General features: G+C 42.4%; 1 protein-coding gene across 3 annotated transcripts in view; it reads left to right on the top strand.

The window, feature by feature from the left end:
- The window catches only part of PLEKHG1 (pleckstrin homology and RhoGEF domain containing G1), a 220,602-nt gene that overhangs the window by 31,195 nt on the left and 164,278 nt on the right, over positions 1 to 25,129 (top strand). The gene's annotated exons all lie outside the window — the stretch shown is intronic.

Raw genomic sequence — 25,129 nt, 5'->3', positions numbered from 1 at the left:
TTCATATGCACTTAAAAAAACATCACATTGAACTGTCTGGAACAGGACTGAGAAGTAAGGCTCCCCTTCCCCCACCGGGAAGGGCACTTTGATTGCCAACTCTCCGGGGAGCAGAGATGGAAGCCCACTGGCCCAACCCATTCTGAGCACTGAGGATAGAAAGAAAGAAGAAACCCAAGCCAGCAAAGGACTTGAAGAAGATAATAGAAGCCTGGGATGCCTGAGGCGGGTTTGCCGTCACATAACTCTAGAGGAAACTTTGGTGAGGCTCAGTGTTGGTAAAGGTACTGAAGGATAAAAGATGATTGGCGCCAAGTAAGAGCTCACCTTGCAGTAAGAAGAGGCCTGGCTCTGTTCCAGAGGAGTCTCTGGAGCAGGAGGCAACTGAGTCTGAGCAAGGGAACGGATGTCTCAGAAACATGTGCATTGAACATTCTCTGTTTGTTCAGTGCTTTCCTTCAGAAACGAACAGAAACGGGACTAGCCAGAAGGATGAGCAGCCATTAAGAGAGCGTGAGCCTGAGTCTGATGTGGGAGTTGAAGAGAAAGAGACTCCTGAGGGGAACCAGACGAGGGACTGGGGGAGTCACTGGGAAGACAAGATGGCGCGTGTGTTTCTGTGGCAGGCATGCTTTCTGACTCGCCGTGAGGCAGACAGAAACCCCTTCCTGTGAGAACACTTGTGAAGATACGTACCACTGGAGGGTCTGTTTGCTGAGGCAAAATCCAAGGGGCCCTGGACTGATCTTGTCTGAAGTCAGAGGTGGGCTTGTTCACAGAAGGCAGGTGTACAAGGGGAGACATTGAAGTATTGAGGCCTGAGGTTCCCCAGCTTGGTAGGACACCCAGCACAACTTTCTTCAGCCCTCTCAGCCAGACAGAACTTATCTGCCGCCCCCCCCCCGCCCCGCCCAGCTTGTCACAGCTTTCCTCCCGCCAGCCCCCGTCATCCTGGGTCTAGAATCGCAGCTGGGAGGCTGTGCGTTTGTGAGTGCCCGTGCACCTGACGCAAAGGCTGCTTCCGAGCTTGGACTATGGGGATCCTTGACTCATTTATCCCTGACTCAGGCCCTTCCTATTGCATTCCAGGTGTGTGCTGAGCCCATGGCCTGTTCCAGCCTCCAGAAGCTATCCCTCTTTGAACTCTCAGCTGACTCTGTGACTCCCTGACCTGTTTTTGCCCCAGCTCTAAGTTCCTTCAGATACCTTCTCTTTGCAGTGCCTGGCTTATTAATCGTCGCCAGTCTTTTGGCATAGGGCCATGTTGCATGCCATAATCCCCAGTCTTGACTATGCTCTGACCTCTCCTTGCAGAACTCTCTGTGGCCACCAGGATCCCGGCACGAGACAGAGCCCAATAGGCCTTCCTCCGGGGAATCGGCACAGCCTGGGAGCCCAAGGGAGGCGGCCCAGGGCTGTGGGTTGGCCTGGCAGGTTTGGCACTGGGCTGGGTCCTGGCTGAGCAGCTTTACAGAAAGTGGAAGGAAGGGGGGTAGTCTGTGAGAGGCAGTGTAAAGGGAGACGATTCTTGAGTTCTAGAAAGGAGAACCAGTAGATGTCTGGGTATATGTGTGGTAGGGGTTTCTGTGAGGAGGTTGTGGTTGGAGAATCTACTTTGGGCCTCGAGGCCACAAATGAACCCCCGTCTCGTGTGGTGAGGCCTAGAGCAATATTTCTCCACTGGACCTTGGTTAGAGGTGCCTGGGGAGCTGGGAGAAAGGCAGGTTCCCATCCAGGGGGGCTAGGGCAGGGTTGAGGGCTATAGCTGTCGCTGCGGCTGATGACGCTTGTGCCGAATGACCCTTGGAGGACCAAGGCTCTGAGGACACTCTGAGGCACGGCCTTGATGGAGGCCTGTCTTCCCTGTGGGGGCCGAAGCTGTCAGGAGCCATGGCTGGAACCGGAGCAGAGAAACGGGGGAACCTGGGCACAGAAGGCAGGGGTGCTGGTAGGAGGCCCTCGTTGGAGACCCGGACCAGGAACCTGCATTTCCCTCGACTGGAGGGTTATGGCAACTTTTTAAATACTCACATTCTTCATTACAGTCACGATTCCTTTTTGACCAAAATCCACCCGGTGAAGCTGCTTGGCTTGTGTCTGACTCTCCATTGTTTTGTGCAGTGAGAGTCTGTCACGTGAGAGAGCGTTTATGAGTATATAGAGCCTGGTACTTGCTAGAGAGCAGCTCGTGCACGCTGCCTGTCGGAGGTCCTGAATTTCAGACAGACCCCTTGGCTGTTTGTGTCCATACCATCACAGGCTTTGACTTTCAGAGAAGCCATATATTTGCATATGTGTGTTGGATATAATATTTATGTACGAAACTACTTCTACTTTTATATAAATATTGTATATACATAAGCCCCACAATATATAAATCCTAGCATCTTGGAGCTAAATAGTGATTTACGGATTAGTCCAATCCTCTAATTTTTACAGGAACCACTGAAGTACAAGAAGAACTGTAAGTAGCAAGGGCACACTCATGTTTGGAAGTCTTACGGGCTCACTGATGGTGCAAAGACTAACCTGGACCGCGTTATCACATTCTATTCTGAATGGGATGAAGACGGTCACTTTCCTTCTGAGAAGAGAAAAAGCAGCATAAAAGGAAGGTTGAGTTTCCCATTTCCCAGGTCACCGCTTGTGGGCGGCCCAAGCATCCAGACCCCATGAACGGTCATCTTTTGCACAAATAGTTTATACAGGCTGTGATATTGTAATTTTTCGTATTTTTTAAAAATCTTACTATTCGGGGGCGCCTGGGTGGCTCAGTGGGTTAAAGCCTCTGCCTTTGGCTTGGGTCATGATCCCGGGATTCTGGGATCGAGCCCGCATAGGGCTCCCCGCTCCGCGGGGTGCCCACTTCCTCCTCTCTCTCTGCCTGCTTCTCTGCCTACTTGTGATCTCTGTCTGTCAAATAAATAAATAAAATCTTAAAAATAAAATATTACTATTCATTCTTATAAATACTTTCCCACACTACCTCCCTTAATGATAACAAAACAAAACGGCCTTTTATTTGTGTACAGAATGGACATTTGAAAGCAACAAGGGATCTCCTGGCCCTGATTTGCCCTGGGGTTTGGGTCCACTCATGAGTGTCAGCTGCCTGGGGGGACATGACTCAGAGAACAAGGTCTGTCTTTTGAATAGTTTCCTTCTATTTGCTTGCTTTTCATTGATGGCAACAAAGCTGTTTATGGTTACAAGCACAGTGTAAAGTTGTTCTCAAAAATATATTCAGTGCAACAAAATGGATAAGTGAGAACGGCACTTTGGGAAACCCCCAAATTACAGTTACAACACTGTTCTCTCACATGTATGTAGTAGGATAAAGGACATACCACACATACCCATGTAGTAGATTACACAAGGGTATGGAGGGGGCACACATGGTTTATAGGACATGTAGACCGTGTATAGAAAGTGAATTTTGAGTTAGATGGGAGAGGACATCACTGTTGATCTGAAGAGGAATGACATATTCCCAGCTTCATGGGTGCTCCCTGTGAGAGGGGGGTAAAGATGGAGAGAATAAGGACCACAAAGGCAGTGGAGGAATTAGGCCAAGTGGGGAACATGGGTTAGTCCGAAGAGATGTATAATGTTCTTACTTGTGTCATGTCTTCGTCTCAAACACGCTGTGTTTTGTCCTGCCTCCGACCCTTGCTGTCAACATTCTCTTTCTAGAAGTTCTTCTCCTTTCCATCTTGAAGTCCTGCATGAGCTTTTGCTGCCTTCCCCTGGGCATTGCTGGACTATCTCAATCTACGAACAAGACCCTTGTCACAGAGTCTAGTTGGGATAGAGGCAGGAAGGAGTAAGTTACTGCAATACCGGGGAGGGAACGCCCGGCTGGTAGAAGGGTGAAGTTGAAGAGCACATTGGAGGGGCACTTAGCTAACCCACACTGAGCGGGAAAAGATTCCCAGAGGAGGTTGCATATGGACTGAGTATTGATGAATTAGACATTGAGTATAGATGAAGAAATAGCCACTGAACATGTACAATGCAGTTAGCAAATCTTACCAGCACACATGTGCAAATCCCTGAGTTTTGATCCCTTTCCTGCATTATTATATTAAGGCTTCTCAGCCCAGAAACACTGTCTTTGTTTTCTTATGGATCCAACTGCTCTCAGACTAATCTCAGGCCTCAGGCTGATAGGCCTCCAGTAGACAGTGTGAGGAAGGCTCAGAGGGGATCAGAGCTCTGCAAAATGCATCTCAGTTTACTTGTTCCTTAAAAGACTTTAAAAATGTATATGGGCGCCTGGGTGGCTCAGTGGATTAAGCCGCTGCCTTTGGCTCAGGTCATGATCTCAGGGTCCTGGGATCGAGCCCTGCATCGGGCTCTCTGCTCCGCAGGGAGCCTGCTTCCTCCTCTTTCTCTACCTGCCTCTCCGCCTACTTGTGATCTCTCTCTCTGTCAAATAAATAAAAAATCTTTTTAAAAAAATGTATATAAGTGATACATGATGACTGGGACGGGGGGGGGGGGGGAGGTTCACACACCTAAATCCCACCAGCCAGAGGCAACCACGTGTCACATTTTTGTTTTCCATCCTTCTAGATAGATCCCTGCAAACATGGGACTCTACTATATTATACGTCCTAGTCTGCAGCCGTTATCTTGGGACCACAATGAACATTTCTTAGAATATAAGCTTGGTAATAAAGTATCTTAAGTGCCTCATCCATCATAGTGCCTACATTTAGCTCTGTGAGTCCAAATTCAGGAAGCAAATAAATGGAGATACCGAGAATCATTTAGCAGATTTTTTATTCTGACATACACAGAGTGGGTAGTATGGACGTTGGTGGTTAAAAGACAAGGCAGAGCAGCATAAGGAGCCCCACCTCAAAGTGATGTTTTCAAGAATACTTTGCAAAAACATTTTGTAGTGAAATGGTACATATCACGGATGGCTGGTTTTATTTACCAAAAATTTCCTGGGGAAACTAACTGGCTTTAAGTTAGAGCTTACCAAATACTAAAGTTTGCGGGCACTTCTGGTGTGATTTCATTTGAATTTCCTTTTTCCAACTTAGTTGATATTTTGCTAATGACTGACTTATTTATTTAGGCTTTTAAACCATTCTGTGCAAATACCTTATGCAATGCTCCCCGCCCCCCCCAAAGTTTATTTATTTTTACTAAGCCAAAAAACACACTTCACATCTGGGAGCAACCAACAAATGGATTTGCTCTCCTTTGAAGACTCATAATTCAGCTTCGCATTTTTGCATAGTGACTCTGGGCCTGAGGTCCCCCCTCCCCCCATGAGACCGGGTTTCTGCCCTGGAGGTCACAGTTCTAGTGAAGAGATGGAACAACAGTGTCCCCGGAAATGCAGAAATGCATTGTTCGGGGGTGTCATTGGTGCTAGGAGCTGAGTCCTGAGGGAGGAGGGAGAGGAGGCCAGGCACCCGAAGGGCGGGAGTGGCAGGGTGGGCGGAGGCGAGGGTGGGACAGAGTCCTGAGAGGCAGGTGACAGAGCAGCCAGGGGCCTTGGCTTCCGGCAATGTGGTCCTGCCAGTGTGGGTGACGCAGCGCAAGGTTCGCAAGGTCTGGGGAAAAGCAGGCCACGATCAGATGGTGGCCGAGGGGCTTTCCCCTGCTGGGGAGTTGGCCAAGACGCTGTCCTGGAACTGCTTCATGGGCAGTTGGAGATGCAAGTCTGAGGGCTTTCCTTAAAGCCCTAAGTAAAGATCAGAAGCCTCTGAAGACCCATGCCTCATCCATTCCTCTTTTGCTCATGTCGGTTGCAGAATGAGCAACAGAAGCATAAGGGGGTCAGCGACAGATCAGGAAGTAGAGGGTCATAAATAGTGACCCTAGGGGCGCCCGGGTGGTTCTGTTGGTTAAGCGTCTGCCTTCGGCTTAGGTTATGATTCCGGGGTCGTGGGATCGAGCCCCACGGCAGGTTCTCTGCTCAGCAGGGAGTCTGCTTCTCCCTCTTCCTCTGCCTGCTGCTCTGCCTGCTTGTGCTTTCTCTCAAATGAATGAATGAGTGAATGAATGAATGAATGAATAAAATCTTAAAAAAAAAGTGCCCCTATAAAACTGTGGTCAAGTAAGGAAGATGATAACAGCTGGGGCAGGCAGGGGTACAGGGTCCAAAGGGGATTCTTTATCGCAGAGTTCAGATGCCATCATATGCATGGCCCAAGAGATAAACAGGCAATGGGGAAAGAGAGAGAGAGGGAGGGAGGGAGAGAGAGTCAGATACATGGGAAACAGTGAGGAATAGATAAGAAGGACAGGGACAATGCTGGGACTGAGGGGTCTGTGCTCACTTCCGACCACCCAGTCCTCTGAGCCTGTGGGAAGACTGCAGAGCACAGTGAAGCCAGAGGTGGACTGTAGTGCAAGGCTCAGGAAGCTGAGAGCGTTCATCCCCGATGGCCTCCTCTTCCTCAACATAAGAGAGCGGGCTATCGTCTGACAGTAGGGGTTGGCGTGAGCGACAGGGTCTGAGGGGCTGCAGAGAGGAGCCATAGAAGGAGCTGACCAAGGAGAAAGGCTGGAACAGCCTTTCCCAGCACAGAGTGTGACACACGATAAGTGTTCAATTAACAGTCGATTACAAAATAACGTCAAAGGGCGCCAGGGTGGCTCAGTGGGTTAAACGTCTAACTCTTGATTTTGACTCAGATCATGATCTCTCAGGGTCCTGGGTTGGAGCCCTGTGTGGGGCTCCGTGCTCAACCGGGAGTCTGCCTGAGACTCTTTCCTTCTGTGTCTCCCCCCACTCTCTCTTTCGCATTCTCTCTCTCTCAAATAAATGAATCTTTAAAAAAAAAAAAAAAGTCAGAAGAGGGGCGCCTGGGTGGTTCAGTGGGTTAAAACCTCTGCCTTCGGCTCAGGTCATGATCCCAGGGTCCTAGGATGGAGCCCCGCATCGGGCTCTCTGGTCAGCAGGGAGCCTGCTTCCCCCACACCCTGCCCCCCCCCCTTTCTGCCTTTCTGCCTACTTGTGATCTCTGTCTGTCAAATAAATAAATAAAATCTTTAAAAAAAAATGTCAGAAGATGGTTGAAGACCATTAGGAACCCAAATGAGGTTGGCAACCATGGATTTATCATGGTGTCATTGTGTGCATGGTGGTTCTTCAGTTTTCAGCCTCAGAGATATGTTACTTAAAATAGGAAGATGGGAACGACCCCAGTGTGGCCCTTTTCATGGGCAGTTGCAAAATTCAAGAGTGGAAGGGAGTGAAGGACATCATTCAGGGAGTGGTCAGGGCTGAGCCAGGAAGGATCTGACCCATTAGGATAAAAGGGAGGGTTCAGGGGTTTGAGGCAATGGAGACATAAGGGCTGGAAAAGTGTGACCATCGCTTTTTGTGACGTACGCATAATGCATACCATAAATACAAAAGTTTCCTCACTTCTTAAAGGATGAAATTTCTAGGTTGTTCATTCTAGGCTCTGTAAGACAAAATGAGAAGTAGTCTAACCTTTCCAACAACAAAATACAAGGTCAGGGTGGTAGTGAGAGAAAACCATACATGACATCTTCAGGAGTCAGTGACAGAGTCACATTTGACTCGGGTAAATACACGTGGCTGGAAGAAGTGTCAATATCCACAAGTACTGAAAATCAGACCTGGTTTTTTTCTGCCTCTGAGAGCCAAGGATTGTGCTGACTGCAGATTGACAGCTAAGATACGTACTTACCCATTTAAAAATGTGAGGACCTACCATGCGCCAGTCAGTGTATGGGGTACGGCTTCCATGCAGAGTGCCACGGGTAATGAGAAGCCATGGGACAGACTCCCTGACCGTCAGACTGCTTTCTCGTGTGACTTAGGAGAAAGGGCCAACTAACCTATAGGCCTTTTAACTTTTTTTAAAATATTTTATTTATTTATTTGACACAGAAAGAGAGAGAGATCACAAGTAGAGCAGCAGACAGACAGAGAGGGGGAAGCAGGCTCCCTGCAGAGCAGAGAGCCTGATGTGGGGCTTGATCCCAGGACCCTGAAATCATGACCTGAGCCGAAGGCAGCAGCTTAACCCACTGAGCCACCCAGGTGCCCCCCATATGCCTTTTAAAACAAAGCATGTGATCAGTGGCCGCGTGAGCGCTGGAGCGTAAGTAGCATAGGAAAACCGTGTAGCCCAGGGCAGTCAGGAAAGCCTGATGGATTTGGAGAAATGTTAAACAGTAGTTGGAGGGGAAAAGGATGGGAAGCTCAGAAGGCACGCAACATACGCTTGGTTCATTACCCTTTGCCACGTTGACTTCTACCATTGAACTACATTCTAGGCTAACTTGAGAACTGCAGGGAAGCCTGAAACTTAGCTTTGGGATGAAGCTTTAAAAAAAAAAAATAATAATAATAAAGTGGATAGGAATAAACATTTAAAATATCTTAACTGAAAGTTTTTCATCATGTTTTTCCATGTTTTCCAATCAGTTTTTCCATGACTAGATCAAGTGGTAATTTTAAATTCAGGCATATGGAAAAATTTAACTTTCAATTCCAGATTCAAAGGCTAATTCAGGGAGAAACCCCATTAAAGCGATGAAGCCATTGAACAATAAATCTTTATTTTGTAGAGAACACCGTGAGTGCTGGGAGGTACATCATCATTTCTGTGCCTTGGGATTATTACAAAACCAGCATCTTTTCCCAAGAGCTGCAAGGTTACGATTTGTAACTGACTTCAGGGCAGAGATGGGTAGGAATTTTTATGGGATGTTAGCCTTCCAAGAAGATGGAGGGCTTTTTTTTTTTTTTTTTTTGATGAAGATTTTCAAAACAACCCAGGTTTTAAAGTAGTTGAGTGACTCTTCCCCTGGAAAAATAATTAGTTCTCAATCCTGTTGCATTGGAACATTCAATAGAGCTGTCTCCAGAAATGGAAGGAAATGAAAATGGACAGATACGCTCCTCCCTAGGAAGGGTTTATAGCAGAATACTTTGAATTTCACACAAATGTTTTACATTATTTCATTGCGTTTACTCCAGTACGTTTCAATTTGCTGCCTGGAGTGTGAGTAAATTGCAACTTTCACTGCTTTAAAAATTTTTGTTGTTGTTTTGGGGAGTCATGGAGACTTAACACACTGCAAATTTCACTTCTAATAAATGACACTGAAATATTTTTAATGCCCTGAAATAATTGAATGAGCATTTTAAGAGTCTTGTAATATAAATAAGAAATATGAAAGCCATGGGGGGACGTGGTAAAGCAATCATGGTTCTGTTGTTTTTTTCTGCTGGAACTTGGGAATTAACTCTATGTCATCTGTAGTTCCCAAGAACTGGGAAGTGTGTCTATTTAGGTCTGATTTTGTCCTTTTCAGTATTTCTAATCTCAGTTGTCTTCACTTTAGGACCAACATCTCTGCTTATCTGGAGGTCTATTTTTTATATTCCTTTCATGGGTTCAGACATGTTTCCAGTGAGTTATGGATGAGATTTTTTCGGACCTTCTCAGTTCTGCACTCTGGATTTTTAAGATACTCAGTAGATCGAACAGCTTCAGGGAGCCTAAGTAAACGCAGCGGCGTTAAATGTTCATGTTGATCATAAGCTATGTCCTGATTTTGGGTATGCTTTTAAGACGTTAAGTGAATCTTGAAGTAAGGAAGCTTGATAGATGTGGGGAGATTTGGCAGGTTCCCAGTGAGTTGTTAAATGCATCATGGGCCCTAGTTCCATGCACTGGGTGAAACTCATAATGGATTTTGATTATTGTGCTTGATAGTTAGTGACTTATGAAAGGCAGAACTATGGGCTTTTTCCACTTTAAATACTCTATCTTTGAGGTGTTAACAGAGTCCATTCTTAAGTTGAAGGGAATGAAACAATCATTATCTTTCAGGGCTGTGTTATCCTTTGTAGAGAAGTCAACATCTTTCTGTGTAAATAATCCGCTTCAGCATACCTAAGATTTGGGTTCTGTTTAAAGACAAAAAAAAAAAAATCTATAGATATGAATCCCACTTCAAGGTCATTAGACAAACTTCAAAGTGTTAATGCTCAGGAAAAGAAACCCAATTTTGAATTTTTAAAAGATTTTATTTATTTTAGATAGAGTGAGTACGGAGGGGTAGGGGGAAAACAGGAGGAGAGGGAGAAGCAGACTCCCTGCTGAGCAGGGAGCTGGACGTGGGACTGGATCCCAGGACCCCGGGATCGTGACCTAGCCGAAGGCAGATGCTTTACCAACTGAGCCACCTGGGTGCCCCTTAAATTTTTTATATGGGTAACAATTGGGGCATAAAATAGCCAGATCATGGTGTATCACTGAGGCTTTTCTTTTTTTCTTAAGTTAGTGTAAAATATGACATCATAAATAGTCACACTCCTAGAGAGGAAGCAGAATGTCTTTCCAGCATCTTTTAGGTGGAGGGACCAGGCTACGAGGGATTACCACCCCCCGCCCCCAGCAGCTGTAATGGCATGTGCTTTCTAATGGCCTGTGACATGATTAACTCGGCTCACTCCGTCCCTTGTTCCGGTTCACTGAAGACTTCCTCCTCCTGCCCTTCCTTGTGACCATCCATCCCTCACGAGAGGACAGGTACTGCTTCTGGACAAGGGAACTGATCTTCCTGTCCTCAGTTTTGTTGATACTCCTGCTTTCCTATCGGAGTTGGGATAAAAATCTCTTGTTTAATTGTTTCTAGTTAGCACCCCATGTTCAGAGCCTTAGGTTTTGCTCATTTTGAAACATTCTCTTTGTTAGAAGTTAGACGCCTCATGAGTAAGACTTGACTTCTTTGACTCTAAATGCATGTATTGTTTTAAAAATCTATATCGTTTGGAAGGGGTTGAAATCAAGCATGAAAACCTCATTTTTAAGTTCAGCCCCTGCTAACAGTTGCTTTATTGATGTTGTTTGTCACCAACTTCTTTTCTAAAACCTTTATTGAGCATTGGCTTTGAAAAATGGGGATATTTGTATCTTTCATTCACTCCTTCTCCACTATGATGATGGTGACAAACTCATCCTGGCTTACCCAGGACTTGCCCAGTTGTAGCACTGCACGTCCCATGCCCGGGAACCCCCCTCAGTGCCAGGAGGGTCGGCCTCTACCTAGAACCTCCCTGGGCGTTAGACTATAACTTTTTACAGAATGAGGTTTAATACTTCTGTTATACTTACTGTCACAGCATAACCATGAATGTTTATTTTGTCTATGGGTTGTTTCTAACAATTGAAAGCCAACTGACAAATATTATTCACTGGGGAGCCAAGTAATATTACCCAAGTAATATACCGATCCATAGAGAATGAAATTCCACTCTGGATCACTAATTTTTGCTGCTTGAAGATTTTTCCAACAACTTCATGTACACGTTCCTCTACTTTGGGGTTATATTCGGCTCCTGTTTTTAAAATCCCACGTCATTCTCTCCTTTAGATTCCCATCTTCATTGGGTAGACTATTCCTTGGAGTAACTTTTTACATATAATATGCATGGATGGTAAGCTCTGTTACTGCACGTTTGAAAATGTCTGATTTTGCCTTCACACGTGATTGATAATTTCAGTCTGGATTCAAAATGATAGTTCTTCTGCTTTGAAGGCATTGCCCCTTGGATACCTACAATCTAGTGTAGCCAATGAGTCTGGTGACTGATTCTTATTACTTAGTTGATTGCATATGTATCTGTCTGTTTACCTCTTCGACGCTTTTGGGAATTTGTGAATCTAGTAGTTCACCAATGATCTTTTCTCCATGGATCTTTTTTGCTGACCTTTGTGAGCTAAAGTCCACTCAGGCTCAGGGCATTTTCTCCCCACCAGTGCTTACGCAGTCTTCAAAGAGAACTTGGTACATGGGCTTCTGACCTCTTGGAATCAATTCTCTGTATCTTTCATATTTTCCTTCTCTCTGTGTTGGCTATATGTTCTGGAAATTTACATTTTGGAGCCTGCTGGATGAGTCTTTAGCCATATAAATTCTATCACTTAGGCCATTGGTTTTCTGTCTTGGCTCGTATTTGTTTCATAATCTGAAAATTTTCCCATTCTTGTTCTTTTTTCCGTGAAAAGAATATGAATATCTGTGAGTATTATTCCAACCCTTATGAAAGTATTATTCTTGGTAATGATGAACTTGACAGATGATCTTCTTGGATTGCTTAGAATTTGTCTTTTCCAGCATCAAACACTTCCTTAATTTGTTAATTTTTAGATAGGACACGTTACTGTTTTCCCTCCAAACCCTAGCTCTAGCTAAGTTATTGATCTTGGTTTTTTGGAATGATCTAGGCTTTTCTACCTTCTGATGCTCGCCTGTAGCTTGTGAATGCCTTTCCTTCCATTTCCCCACTCTTCCCTCAACTTGCTCTGATTGCCTCCCTCCACCCCATTTACATAAAAAGTTATGGGGCCCTGTCAGCCACAAGCAGTCTCCCCTTTCTCTTAATACTCCTTGGCTCTTGCTTGAATCTTTCTGGTCATTGCTCTCTCTCAGTCTGGCTCAGGGTCACCGCTGCTTCTGTGTGATTCCTGAAATGAAGGTGGATAAGGGTGTCAAGAGGAGAAGCAAATGCCCAGGCATGGGAGGGAGAAGATGGGGAGTTTCAGTGACCGGGTAGAGGCTGCCCCTGCCGGGTATCTCTTGTGTAAAAATAGCTAATCAATGGTTAGGGGCTTACATTTTTCACCTCTCACATAGAAACTTAATGGTTTCTAACAGTTTTTCATAGTATTTTATGTTGCAACACTCTTTTAAGTAACAATTAGTTGATAGATGACCAAAATAGAAACTATTAAGATTCTCTTTACATAGTTGAGGATAGGGTAATGCAACCTGGATGCATTCTTGAAATTTCCCGGTGGTTTGGCTTCAGTAAATTACCACTTTACATACAGCTTTTAAAATATATTTAGATTTAAGTTTAAAGAGGGAGAACCACTTGTGTAAACATCATTGAATACCATTCTTTTAATGAATGGGGTAATGTTATTTATGTTCTTTCTTCACTTCCTCTGGAAAGCCCATTTCTTTTAGGAAGGCTTTAACTTATATTGTACTGACCCTGAAAAGTGAAAGGAATTCACTTTAGTATATTTTAACTAAGCCACAAATTCTTACTGTTGCTCCTGAGAAGTGTTTGGCCCAAATCTCTGTGTTCCGTGTTTCTAAATTGGACGATCTTAAAATAGCAAATGACAATACATGTGTCCCTAAAGTAGTGAATAAGAATGTTTAAGGGATGAAGAACCCTTATTTTACTTTCACTCTAATAGAAAAAATGCTCTCTTTCTTTCCCTTTCCTTTCCTTTCCCCTCCCTCCTTCCTTCCTTCCCTCCTTCCTCCCTCCCCCTTCCCTCCCTACCTCCCTCTCTCTTTCTTTTCTTTTCTTCCTTTCTTTCCTTCTCTTTCCTTCCTTCTTCCTTCCTTCCTTCCTTCCTTTCTTTCTTTCTTCCTTTCAAATCTATTTTGCAGTTTGTGTTTCAGGGAAGCTGTGAGTGATGCCAGAAGTGATGACTTAGGGTTTCCTGGGCTGCACTAAGGAATCTGGATTCACCCAGACAGCAGTGAGGGGACCTTTGGAAGGATTGAAGCAGAGAAGCAAAAGGCCACATGATTGTGTTGTCCAGATGACAGGATGGAAGTAGGATTAGAGACAGAGCGGAGGGGAGGTCATGGTGTAATCCACACCAGAAAGCAATGAAGTTGTGTGCTAAGACACTGATAATTCTAAATTTTTATTCTGTGTTAATAACATAGTCATTAGACCATTTACTGGTTATTTTATAAAGACTTAGCCCTTTCAGAGCAGGAAGGTACCCTGGAGATCTTTATGCCACCCTGTGATTTTTACCACTGGCCAAAACCTAGGAGCTAAAGAAACCAAGTGATTCCTCTAAGTCCAGCAACTCATTGCTAGCAGAGCATGGCCACAGACAGTAGGTGTGCTGATGCCAAAACCAAGAGCTTTGAGGCCATCTACCCTTTCTACCTGCTGTCTGTGATGCGCATGTCCAAGCCAGTATCCTACCCAAGGTCCCATCACCTGGTGACTGATGAAACAAAGTGTGGTACGAACAGACATGGTCAGCTCACACCCCGCTCTTCCAAATGACTTATCTCGTCTTCCCTACTCTTCCCAAATACACTTTCTTGCTCGTCACTTTCAGAAGATGATCTCTTCTTTTACTTCCCAGGACAAAAGACAGAAATCACCTAAGACCATCCTGGCCACTGCCTGTCATCAAACCAAGTAACTATCATGTGCCTCTCCCTTGTGATAACAGCCAAAGGAGCCCAACCTTATTTAACACTGTGTCCCAAGGTCCTAGGTCCCAGTTCCGCCTGTCTTTTTAGGGAACTTCTGAAGATTTCCCCATTTCTGTATTTTCAACCTCTTCTTCAGTAAAAGATCTGTTCTGTCAACATGTATATATCCTCTGGATGCTCCCACTTGAAACCCTGCTTGCCACTCAGTGAGCGTATTTTACTCTGTCATTCATTTAATGATTACTTGAGAGCAAGTATCCCATGGTAGGCATTGGGTGTGCTCTTGCACACAAAGGAGAATGGGATGTTATGTGGTCTAGTGGGGCCAGTGGATGCTAAACAAGTATCTATTGATGCTGAACATTTAGATTGGAAAGCGCAATTCTAACTAACTTTACGGCAGTAGATAATGACATTTCGATATTCACATTGCTACTGTATTTCAGTGTCATCATGAAAATTGGGGCGGTGTGTCCTGTCTAGTGTGTGTGTGCATTAGTAGCATCCCGCCCTTTGTTCTGCGTTTAATATCACGTGACCAAAGGCCCATGCTGTTACAGGCTCTTGTAGCTTGTATATACCCAAGTAGCTGGGCTAAAAATGCGTCGAGGCTGAAGCTGGAGAAATATTTATCTGTTCATGGTGTTAAGTGCAGACTCCTTGAAGTGTTTCTGAAAGAGCATTCCTGTTCAGTGTGGATCTTTTTAAACCAGCCAAATAACTAAGTGCACGCTACGTACGCTAATGACGTATTTAATAACAAATAGTTTTCTCAAGTACAGATTTAAAATGACAAGGTCTCCATGCCTATGTCAGTTATCACCCATCTATTTTCCTCATGGGCCACACAATTCAATTTTAGCATTTCCCTCTTTTTAGAAGTAAAAACACCACATTTGCAAAACCAGAGATTTCCAGGAAGTTCTAGTTGCTGTAATGGCAAGGAACAAGTAGATGAATAAGTCACTGTTTGGTAGGAACTGTAAAATGTTTTACTGGAAGTCTTCCCTCCACATGCATGTTTCCTTTTTTTTCCTCCTTGAACCTGAAAGCTCATTGAAATATCCTCAAGATGGATGTTAAATAAAAACTCCCTGATATGTTTGGTAGTTCACTTTTTAAAAAAACTGAAGTCAAAGCCTGTTTCTCTTGACTGATGTGGAAAGGTTAGAAAAAAAAAAGACCTTCAGTGAAAGGAAATTACCTTTCTAAATATAACATTCTGAAATGATGTAACAGTTTTTTCCATATGTTGCCTGAATAAAAGTAGTGTTTTTACAGAAGCCTGGTTTAAAAAAAAAAAAATTCTGTACTGCACCATTAAATAAACAGGCAACCACAGTTCAGGTTTCTAAAGCTATCTCTCCAAATACTAGATTTTAAATAACTGGTATAAGAAACATGGTATCTTCTGTTTCCTTATACTAAAATCAATTTTACTTATAAAATATTCCAGCATTAGAAACCACAGCCATCTGAATTCTGTTCCTTTTGGGCAATTTCTCTATGTTAATTAACATCATTCATTTTTCCCTGCTTGCTAACACATCTCAGTCGCTCCAGTTATAGATCTAGATTCAAGGAGGCTCATGGACTCTAATCCATACAGAAGGTATTTCTTACTCAATTTTTCTGCTTAGAAATGCTTATCCATTTCCCTGATTCCTCCATTTTATTAAATACAGAATCTGCCAAATCTTACAACTTGCCTAGTCACCTTCCTGCTTCTTATTTATGCCTGGACTTGAAGATCTTTGGAAATGTTTGCCTTATCTGTAGTAGCCCTTCACTGATGTGTTACCAAGCCCAAGTTTTAATATTAAAATTGTATTGCTTTTATGCATTCGAGAGCTCACTGTGTAACTGCAGCTGCCTCTGGGCTTTGATGTTAGCCAAATCGATGACCCTCCCTCCCCAGCCCTGTCTTATCCCCTGGCTAGAAGGTCTGCAAGGTTAAGGACTGAATCTGTGCCAGTCACTGTTGGACCGTCAGCACCTGTGCCCGGTTCCCAGTTGGTGCTGAGCTGTTGGATGCCTTCCAAGTGCTTCAGGAGTAGTGTGGGTTGCCAGGGTGATAGGGTAGTGAGTTGAGAATGTGTGGATAGCTGTACAGTAGCACTTGAAACATGGTTACCATCCAATCTGTTCACTGATACGCATCCCTCCAATGCCTGCCATCTCAGGCAAAGTCTCAGTATTTCTCTTTGTAACCCTAGTGTCTTTCACAGCACTCGAATAAAGGTCATTCATTCAAGAATCATTCACGACTTCACGTTTTTGCCCAGTGTCCCCTCTAACACTGAAAAAATAAAAGAGAATGATGTTGAAATCCCCAGTTCTGTTTGGCCAGCTTTCCTTATTCAGAGGTCCACTTTGTTGTAAGAATGAAGAAAAGAGAGGAACATAGGGGGAAATAGGAGGAAGGGGTCATGTGCTGGAACTCCTGATTTCTGACCAAGTATTAGAATTAACAATCCTTCGGTCAATAATTGTGCCAACTGTTGGTCTCTTCAAAAACAAAACAGGAAGTGACAGAATCTAAGGTCTGGGCCATCAAAATCTAGTATGCACAGTTTTTGTTTTCTGTCTGCTTTTGGTTTCCTTTAAAAAAAAAAAATTCACAGCCAACTTACCACGAAATCGAGCTCAGAGTTGGCAAGTATCCAGTATCAGCCTACTATATCTTCACTTGAATCCTTTCTGTCTAGTATTGCGGTGTGATCCTGTGGGTGCTAGGAATTGATACAGACTAAAAACTGAACTTGACTTAAGAGTTCAACTCACTTCTAAATTTTATTGATAAGCTGCATGCCATGCCTGAGAAGATAGGCAACCTGGTACACAACATGGGGTTGAGTGAGCGGAACCTTCATTTTGACAGATTGTTCCTGATGTATCTGTTAAAATGCCACTGAAAATAATTCAACTTACATCAAATTGCTTGATGTGTATAGTTGTTCCCAAGAACATGCCCATTTCGTAATAGGAGATTTTCTTGGAGACACTGTCCTTCACTCACTTAATAACCCTGCCCCTGGCACGTGTCGGGCGCTCCGCCATAATTTAATCAAATTGTAGGTAAGAATGGTATACTGACGGGGGAGGAAACCAATAAATAGTAGCTATTGAAAGATTTTTACCCCTTATCCATAATCTCCACTTCCAAATTCTAGGGTTTGGGTTTTTTTTTTTAAGTGGTTGAGACTCACTGTATTTCTTTCAAAGAAAGGAATGACCGATTAGACATGTCAAATTAGAAATAAAAATTGACTTGAGCTTGCAAGGAAAGCTATAGAGTCTGTCTTTGGAGGTCTCTTTGAGAATAGAAGTGTATGTTTGTACATAATAGATCCTAAACCCTTGTTGAATGAATGACTAAAAACCAAGTCTAAGATATTTAAGTAATTACCTGCATGAATGAAAAATTCAGGTGATTGTTTAACATTCTATTCTGAAATGTTTGATTATTTTAATTCTCCCCATTCCCTTCCCACCTTGATCAACCAGTTTCTACTGTGAATTCCATTGCTACTGGGCTTTCTTCCTTATGTCTGAACAAGTATGTGTACGTACATATAGCATTTCAGAACCAAAACTTGGCTCTATATGAAGACAAATATAATAAATAATACTTTTCTGCATATTTTCAAATACAATTTTTATTTTTTTAAAAGATTTTATTTTATTTATTTGACAGAGATAGATCACAAGTAGGCAGAGAGAGAGGAGGAAGCAGGCGCCCCGAGGAGCAGAGAGCCCTACGCGGGGCTCGATCCCAGGACCCTGAGATCATGACCTGAGCCGAAGGCAGTGGCTTAATCCACTGAGCCACCCAGGCGCCCCCTCAAATACAATTTTTAAAAGGTGTCTTCACCAGTAATAATAAAAAGAAGGTTCCTAAAAATATATCTGATGAGAGATCTGTGAGACTTTTATGTAAAAAATGGAATAACTTAGGGGTGCCTGGGTGGCTCAGTGGGTTAAGCCACTGCCTTTGGCCCAGGTCATGATCTCAGGGTCCTGGGATCGAGTCCCACATCGGGCTCTCTGCTCAGCAGGGAGCCTGCTTCCCCCTCTCTCTCTGCCTGCCCCTCTCTGCCTACTTGTGATCTCTCTCTGTCAAAAAAAAAAAAAAAAAATTTTAAAAAATGAAATAACTTAAACTTTATTGAAAGATACATTTAAAAGATCTAAACAACTGGAGGTTGGGTAAAAGATGGCAATTCTCCCAAATACAGGTCCAGTGCAATCCCAACAAAATCCAATAAGTTTTTGGTGGAACTTAGATTGATCCTAAAATTTATATGGAACAAAGATCCAGAAATAGCCAAAAGAATCATGAAGAAAAATCAGGTAGAAGGATTTAGAGATGTTATTTATATTGTTATAAATCCATAGTATTTTAGACATGATTTTGACAATAGAGGTAAACAATTAGACCAGTAAAACAGTAGTTCTGATGGGATGCCTGGGTGGCTCAGTCGGTTAAGCTGCTGTCTTTGGCTCAGGTCATGATCCCAGGGAACTAGGATCGAGTCCTGCATCGGGCTCCTTGCTCGGCAGGGAGCCTGCTTCTCTCTCCGCCTCTGCCTATCACTCTGTCTGCTTGTGCGCTTGCACTCTCTCTCTCTCTCTCTCTCACTCTCTCTGACAAATAAATAAATAAAATCTTAAACAGTAGTTCTAAAACAGGCCCTTGCTTATATTGAAACCTTATATGTGACAGAGCTGAATTTGAAATTAATGAAAAGAATAAATTAATAAATGATACTGGGGTAATAGGTTATCCTTATGGAAAAAAAAAATGAAAGTAGATCCCTGCCTCACAACATGCATAGTAATTTCAAGTGCATCAAGGACTTAAATGTGAAATACACAATCTTAAAGTTTTGTTGGAAATGTGATAGCATAGTTTCATGTCCTTGGGGGTACTGAAACAAGACACAAAAATCATTACACCATAAAGAGATATATATTACAGCATCATATTTAAGACTTGTGTTTGTCGAGAGAGACTGAAGATAAGCCATAATCTAAAACAGGCATATCAATTTTCATATTGGAGAATATATTAAGAGCTCCAACACATTAACTAGAAAAAGATAATTCTATAGTAAAAAGGACAAAATGCATGAACGAGTTTCTCACAGTGAAGGAAATATGAATGGCGAACATACCTATGAAAATATATATAACCTCATTAGTAATTGGGAAAATACAATTTCAAACCACAAAAATACAATTTCCTACCCAGAATAGCTATAATTAAAATATTTTCGTATCAGGTGTTGGCCATAATTTGAAGCAAAATCAAGTCTCATATACTGTGGGCAGAGTGTTACAGTCACTCTGGGGGATTACCCAAAAGTGTTCATGTGTATAATGAATATCCCAGCAGTTCCAATTCGGATAAATACCAGATAGAAACACGAAACCAAGGTGCATGTACAATAATGCTTGTAAGAGGGAGGAAAAAGTGGGAATAGTCTAAAAGTCGGACAGTGGGGTGCCTGGGTGGCTCAGTGGGTTGGGCCTCTGCCTTCGGCTTGGGTCATGATCTCAGGGTCCTGGGATCGAGCCCGGCATCGGGCTCTCTGCTCAGCGGGGAGCCTGCTTCCCTCTCTCTCTGCCTGCCTCTCTGACTACTTGAAATCTCTCTCTGTCAAATGGATAAATAATTAAAAAAAAAAAAAGTCGGACAGTGAAGCCTGTATATATGCCACGAAGTATCTGATGAAATGCAGTGAACTGCACCGCCAAGTCAGCCAAGTAACATGGAGGAATCTCGCAAACCTAACATTGAGTGGGAGAAAGCATGGCCGGCTTAGTACCTCTGGTTCTAAATCCCCTTGTCTGTGGCTGGTAGAAGCAATTAAAAGTCTGTTTTGCTGGTGATCTTCATAAAATACCCCAGGTTAAATGAAACAAGATGGGATTGGGAGGGAGACAAACCATAAATGACTCTTAATCTCACAAAACAAACTGGGGGTTGCTGGGGGGAGGTGGGATTGGGAGAGGGGGAGCGGGCTATGGACATTGGGGAGGGGAGGCGAACCATAAGAGACTATGGACTCTGAAAAACAACCTGAGGGTTTGAAGGGTCAGGGGTGGGAGGTTGGGGGAACAGGTGGTGGGTGATGGGGAGGGCACGTTTTGCATGGAGCACTGGGTGTTGTGCAAAAAGAATGAATACTGTTACGCTGAAAAAATAAATAAAAAGGGAAAAAAAAAAAAATACCCCAGGTTAGGTCTCCTTGACCCTGGTTGGTCTGCTTGGGCCATGTCCTATTCATGAACCAAGGACAGTAATCAAGGGATGAAAGAACTAGGAACAGCTTAGCCTAATTAACATCATTCGGAGCGCAAGAGCTAGGAGGAGGGTAAAGGAGAAGAAAATGTTAATGTGGTTGCTGCAAGGAGGGTAGATAGATGTTGGGCTTCGGGAACACTTCATTCACTTTCAGCAACCGACTTGGGAAGGCTCGAATTACACTAGCTGTTGTGACTTGCTTACAGTCTATGAAGGGTAAGAGGTAACTCAAAGCAGGGCAGGTAGAAGCAAGAAAAAGTGTTTTATGTTGCACGGACCTAGAGTCAGAGGTTATCTCGCCTTCTCAAATCAGAATGGACCGATGTGGAGTGGCCTTCCAGGGAGGTAGGTCTGGCGCAGAAGCCGAACTCTAGTCCAAACGCAGAGATGCCCTTTGGATTTACATGGTTCCGTTGCCTATCGCTTCAGAAATATTGTTTTTTTCCATTTGACCATTTGTGTTACTGATTCAAAAAATATTTTCTAGGGAGAGGGACTAAAAAGGAATACTTTCTGGATACTTATGGGAGGAACTTTGGAAGATTGGCCCTTTGTTGGCTTTACTAGTATTAACTACATTATGGTCTACACTGGTCTGAAGTCTCATGATTTCCAGTAGCCCCTTATGTGTATCTCTACTCTTACTTTGTTTCTTCTGTGAAGTTCATGTGTTTCACCGAAGAAATCAAGATAAGAAATTTTGTGCTTATGTACAGATCTCTGGGGCTCCTGTATTTCAAATAGTTTACATTATAGGGGAAATGTTTATGCTTTGGGTCTTTGCAAAGTCATTTTCATGAGTACCAGTGTTTTATCTGACATGACTTTGAATTGTGACTTGTTTAAGCCATGCCTGCTCAGACCATTAAAAGCTGCTTTTACAAGTCACTGGGTATTACGGTTCTGCAAAGCGAGCGAACAGGGCTTTTATTGTGTCCTCCACATAAAGAGTGAAGTTGGCCCCTTTTGTGTATGATTTTCGTTCACATTCATTCTGATGAACTAGAATTGATTATGTAGTTGTTTTCAGGGCATTAAAATTTAGTCTCCTCACTCTGTTTAACATTAAAGATAAACTCATTTTAGACACTGTAGCTAAAAGGACATGGTGACCTATTTTGGACTTCTGTCTCCTTTTTATAAGTCCAATCCTGACATTTTATTTATTTTTATTCTCAAACTCACATTACTTGTATTTTGCCTTTATAGCTTATTTTAAGCATCACCTCGCATGTATTCCAGAAGTTTAGCATTGTTCTGTGGCCAAAAGCAATAAAACATGACCTGTTTTAGCGTGATTCAGTGACGTGCAATCAGCATTTTCTTTTCACAAATATAACATCAATGGCTATTTACAATCCTTCTCCAACCTTTGAAAGTGTAATGATATTTTTAGGGTTTTTTTTTTTAATATCAAATTCTATTTGTTTCTAATTCCCTGAGTGGGTTTTGTACTTAAGGCCGGATAATCAAATATTCTTAATGTGTTTTTTTTTTCTAGAAATCCCATCTTGAATTTATAGAACAGCCTCTGAGGCCCTCAAGTATTCACCTATAAATAAGCATCTCTGGTTGTAAAAGTCTCTTGCTGTTCTCATATTCTCATACAGGCGGTCGACCATCTCAGACTAAAACTATAAATACATTGTTTTGCCTCATATTGAATTTCCTGGCTAAGTACTGCCTTTTCTCCTTTCCTAAAAATGCATATTTGTGCTTTTCATCATTTCTCATGAGGAAATCATTGTCCTAAAGATTTCCTTAAATGTGCTTTATGTAGATTCTTTACCGTAAGCATCATTTTTCTGAATCTGATCTATTTTCAGACTTGTCTCCATTTTCATTTATTTGTGATTGGTCATGGCTGCAAATAAACACCAACAAAAAAAAAAAAACCATTGCTTTTTATGCACTGTGTTTCAAATAATCTTATGGTACCTTCTCTATTTCCTCTAGACTTTTTTTTAGATATTTCTCTTGACTTTTCTGGGTATTCAACCTTGTCACCTGCTGATGGTAGTGATTTGGCCTGTTCCCTTCCTTTCATATTGCACTGTGAGCACATTTTATGATTGACTCTTTAACAAAAATGTTGTCGTTTTTAGATTTTTAAAAAAGATTTATTTCAGAGAGAGAGCATGCAGGGTGGGAAGGGCAGAGAGAGAGAAAGAGAATCTTAAGCAGACTCCATACTGAGCACAGAGCCCAGCCCAGGGCTCAATCCCACAACCATGAGATCATAACCTGAACCAAAACCAAGAATTGGACAATTAACCTACTCTTACCCAGCATCCCTGTTGTTTTTAGATCTTTTTAAAAATCGTGCTCAATGGTCTTTTGATTTCTAGGTTTCAGAGAGGTTATCAAATATAGGCATTGAGTTTAGTCCTGATGTTTTAGCATCTTTGAACATATTAATATGTGTTAGCCTCTTGTGACTTATTGACAGAGCACAAGGGATCTATTTGTATAATGTTTCTAGAATAAGCCCAATTTATACCATGGTGTCATTATTTTAATATACTTGAAATTTTCTAAGCATTTTATTTAATATTCTTCTGCCTTATTTATCTAAGTTAAACAAGCCTCTTCTCTCTTTGTGTCTTACCAGGTTTGGTTATCAGCCTTATACTAGCTTCTTCAAACAAACTGGGTAACCTCACCTGTTCAATGTGCTCAGAGCTTTTTATGTAGTTTGGGAATCATTTAATCCTAACACTAATCCCTATTCATTAGTTCTGTGGCTTTTATGTTTACAGTTCAGTTTTAATAATTAAATGTATCTGAGAAACTGTTTCTATTAAGATGTTAAATTATTCACAAGGATATTTTTACATACACTCAATTCATTTTTTTAAAAGATTTTATTTATTTATTTGACAGAGAGAGAGATCACAACTAGGCAGAATGGCAGGCAGGGAGATGGGGGAAGCTGGCTCCCTGCTGGGCAGAGAGCCCAATGTGGGGCTCCATGTGGGGCTTCATGTGGGGCTCGATCCCAGGACCCTGAGATCATGACCTGAGCCGAAGGCAGAGGTTCAACCCACTAAACCACACAGGCATCCCACATATACTCAATCCTTAATCTCTTCCATGTCTGTGATATATTCCTTTAGTAATTCAGCTAGTTATCTTCATGGTAAACACTTAAGAATATTCCAGTTGATTGAGGGATGAATCAAAATAAAAAGGAGTGAAAAAGTAATCACATAGTAGCACTGGTGGAAAGTGTTAAAAGCAGGTAAACAAGGGATAAGGTATGCAAATTATTCTAAGAATAGTCCAAATAGAGTGAAAACTTCTAAAGTTTTGAAAAGTTATTTTTAAAAAACTTTACTACAATAATTAGCTCCATCTTAGTCTGAAGTTCTAGATCATGTTATAAAAAGTGGAGAAATAAGTGGGGGTAGATATGAAAGTGAGCCAATTTTGTTTTGCATATGAGGGATAAAAAATGTAATTTTATTGTGGCACTAGTAACTGGCTGGGTTTTTTGTTTTGTTTTAAATTGGGGAGAATAAAGAAGTGAAATACATATTTAGTTAAGCTTGAAATCAGTAATAAATATAATACAGGAAAGGCAGAAATAGAAATAAAAACAGGAATTTGTGATTTAGATATTTAAAAACAGTCACTGGTTCATTACAGAGTGAAATACCACATAGACAGATTTCAGGCAAAGCCAGCTGATAGGTTTCTTAAACACATTTGGTTTTTCCTTTAAAACTCTATAGACATGGAAATATCTGTGGTTCCTTCTTTTTAAAAATAGTGACCAGAAAAAAAAAAACACCCCCAAATTTTACCAGATGTAAATATCACCCCTGTGGACTTCCACCCCCACCCCCCAGCTACTTTGCAGAGATAGAAAGGGGGACGAATTATGGGATACAGCCATGGAGAGGAATCAGGGATAGAGTGCCCATGACCTTAGAAAGTTGTTCATCCAATGGATGACTTGGGCTTCAGGGATAGGGATAGTGTGGTTGAGACTGAGTAGAACTACCCACTCTCCTCCTGCTTTCATCTCTTCTCCAGGAAGGAAAACTTCCCAGCTTCTGGGAGGTCATTGAACTTAGTTTTTCTGTTTTTGTTTTTGTTTTTGTTTTTGAGCGAGAGAGAGTGCAAGCACAGGGGGAGGCCAAAGGGAGAGAGAGAGAGAAAGAATCCCAAGCAGGCTCCATGATTAGTGAGGAGCCCGACTCAGGGCTCAATCCCATGACCCTGAGACCATAACCTGAGCTGAAATAAAGAGTTGGACGCTCAACTTACTGAACCACCCAGGGCCCCCATGGTCATTGAACTTAGTTTTTAGTGCTATTGGAAGTTCACATCTTTTTTTGAATTTTGTGTGGATTTCAAGGGAAAGGGAAAATCAGGGATTGAACATCAGTAACTTTCCTAATACCACATCCTGTTTTTGTTTTTTATTTAAATTGTTATGATTATTGTTATAGGTCTATTCCAGACCAGTAGTGTAGATGTGGCATTTTCCTCAGAAAATGCTGGCCTTTTTGCAGCCAGTGTTCCTTCTGGCACTGAGAATTAGTCCTGACATGTCATCCATGTTCCACTGAAATAATTCTGGAAAAGTAATAA

The sequence above is a fragment of the Meles meles genome, chromosome 5 (assembly GCF_922984935.1).
Source record: "Meles meles chromosome 5, mMelMel3.1 paternal haplotype, whole genome shotgun sequence".
Classification (NCBI taxonomy): Eukaryota; Metazoa; Chordata; class Mammalia; order Carnivora; family Mustelidae; genus Meles; species Meles meles.
This window is presented reverse-complemented; position numbering and strand designations above follow the sequence as displayed.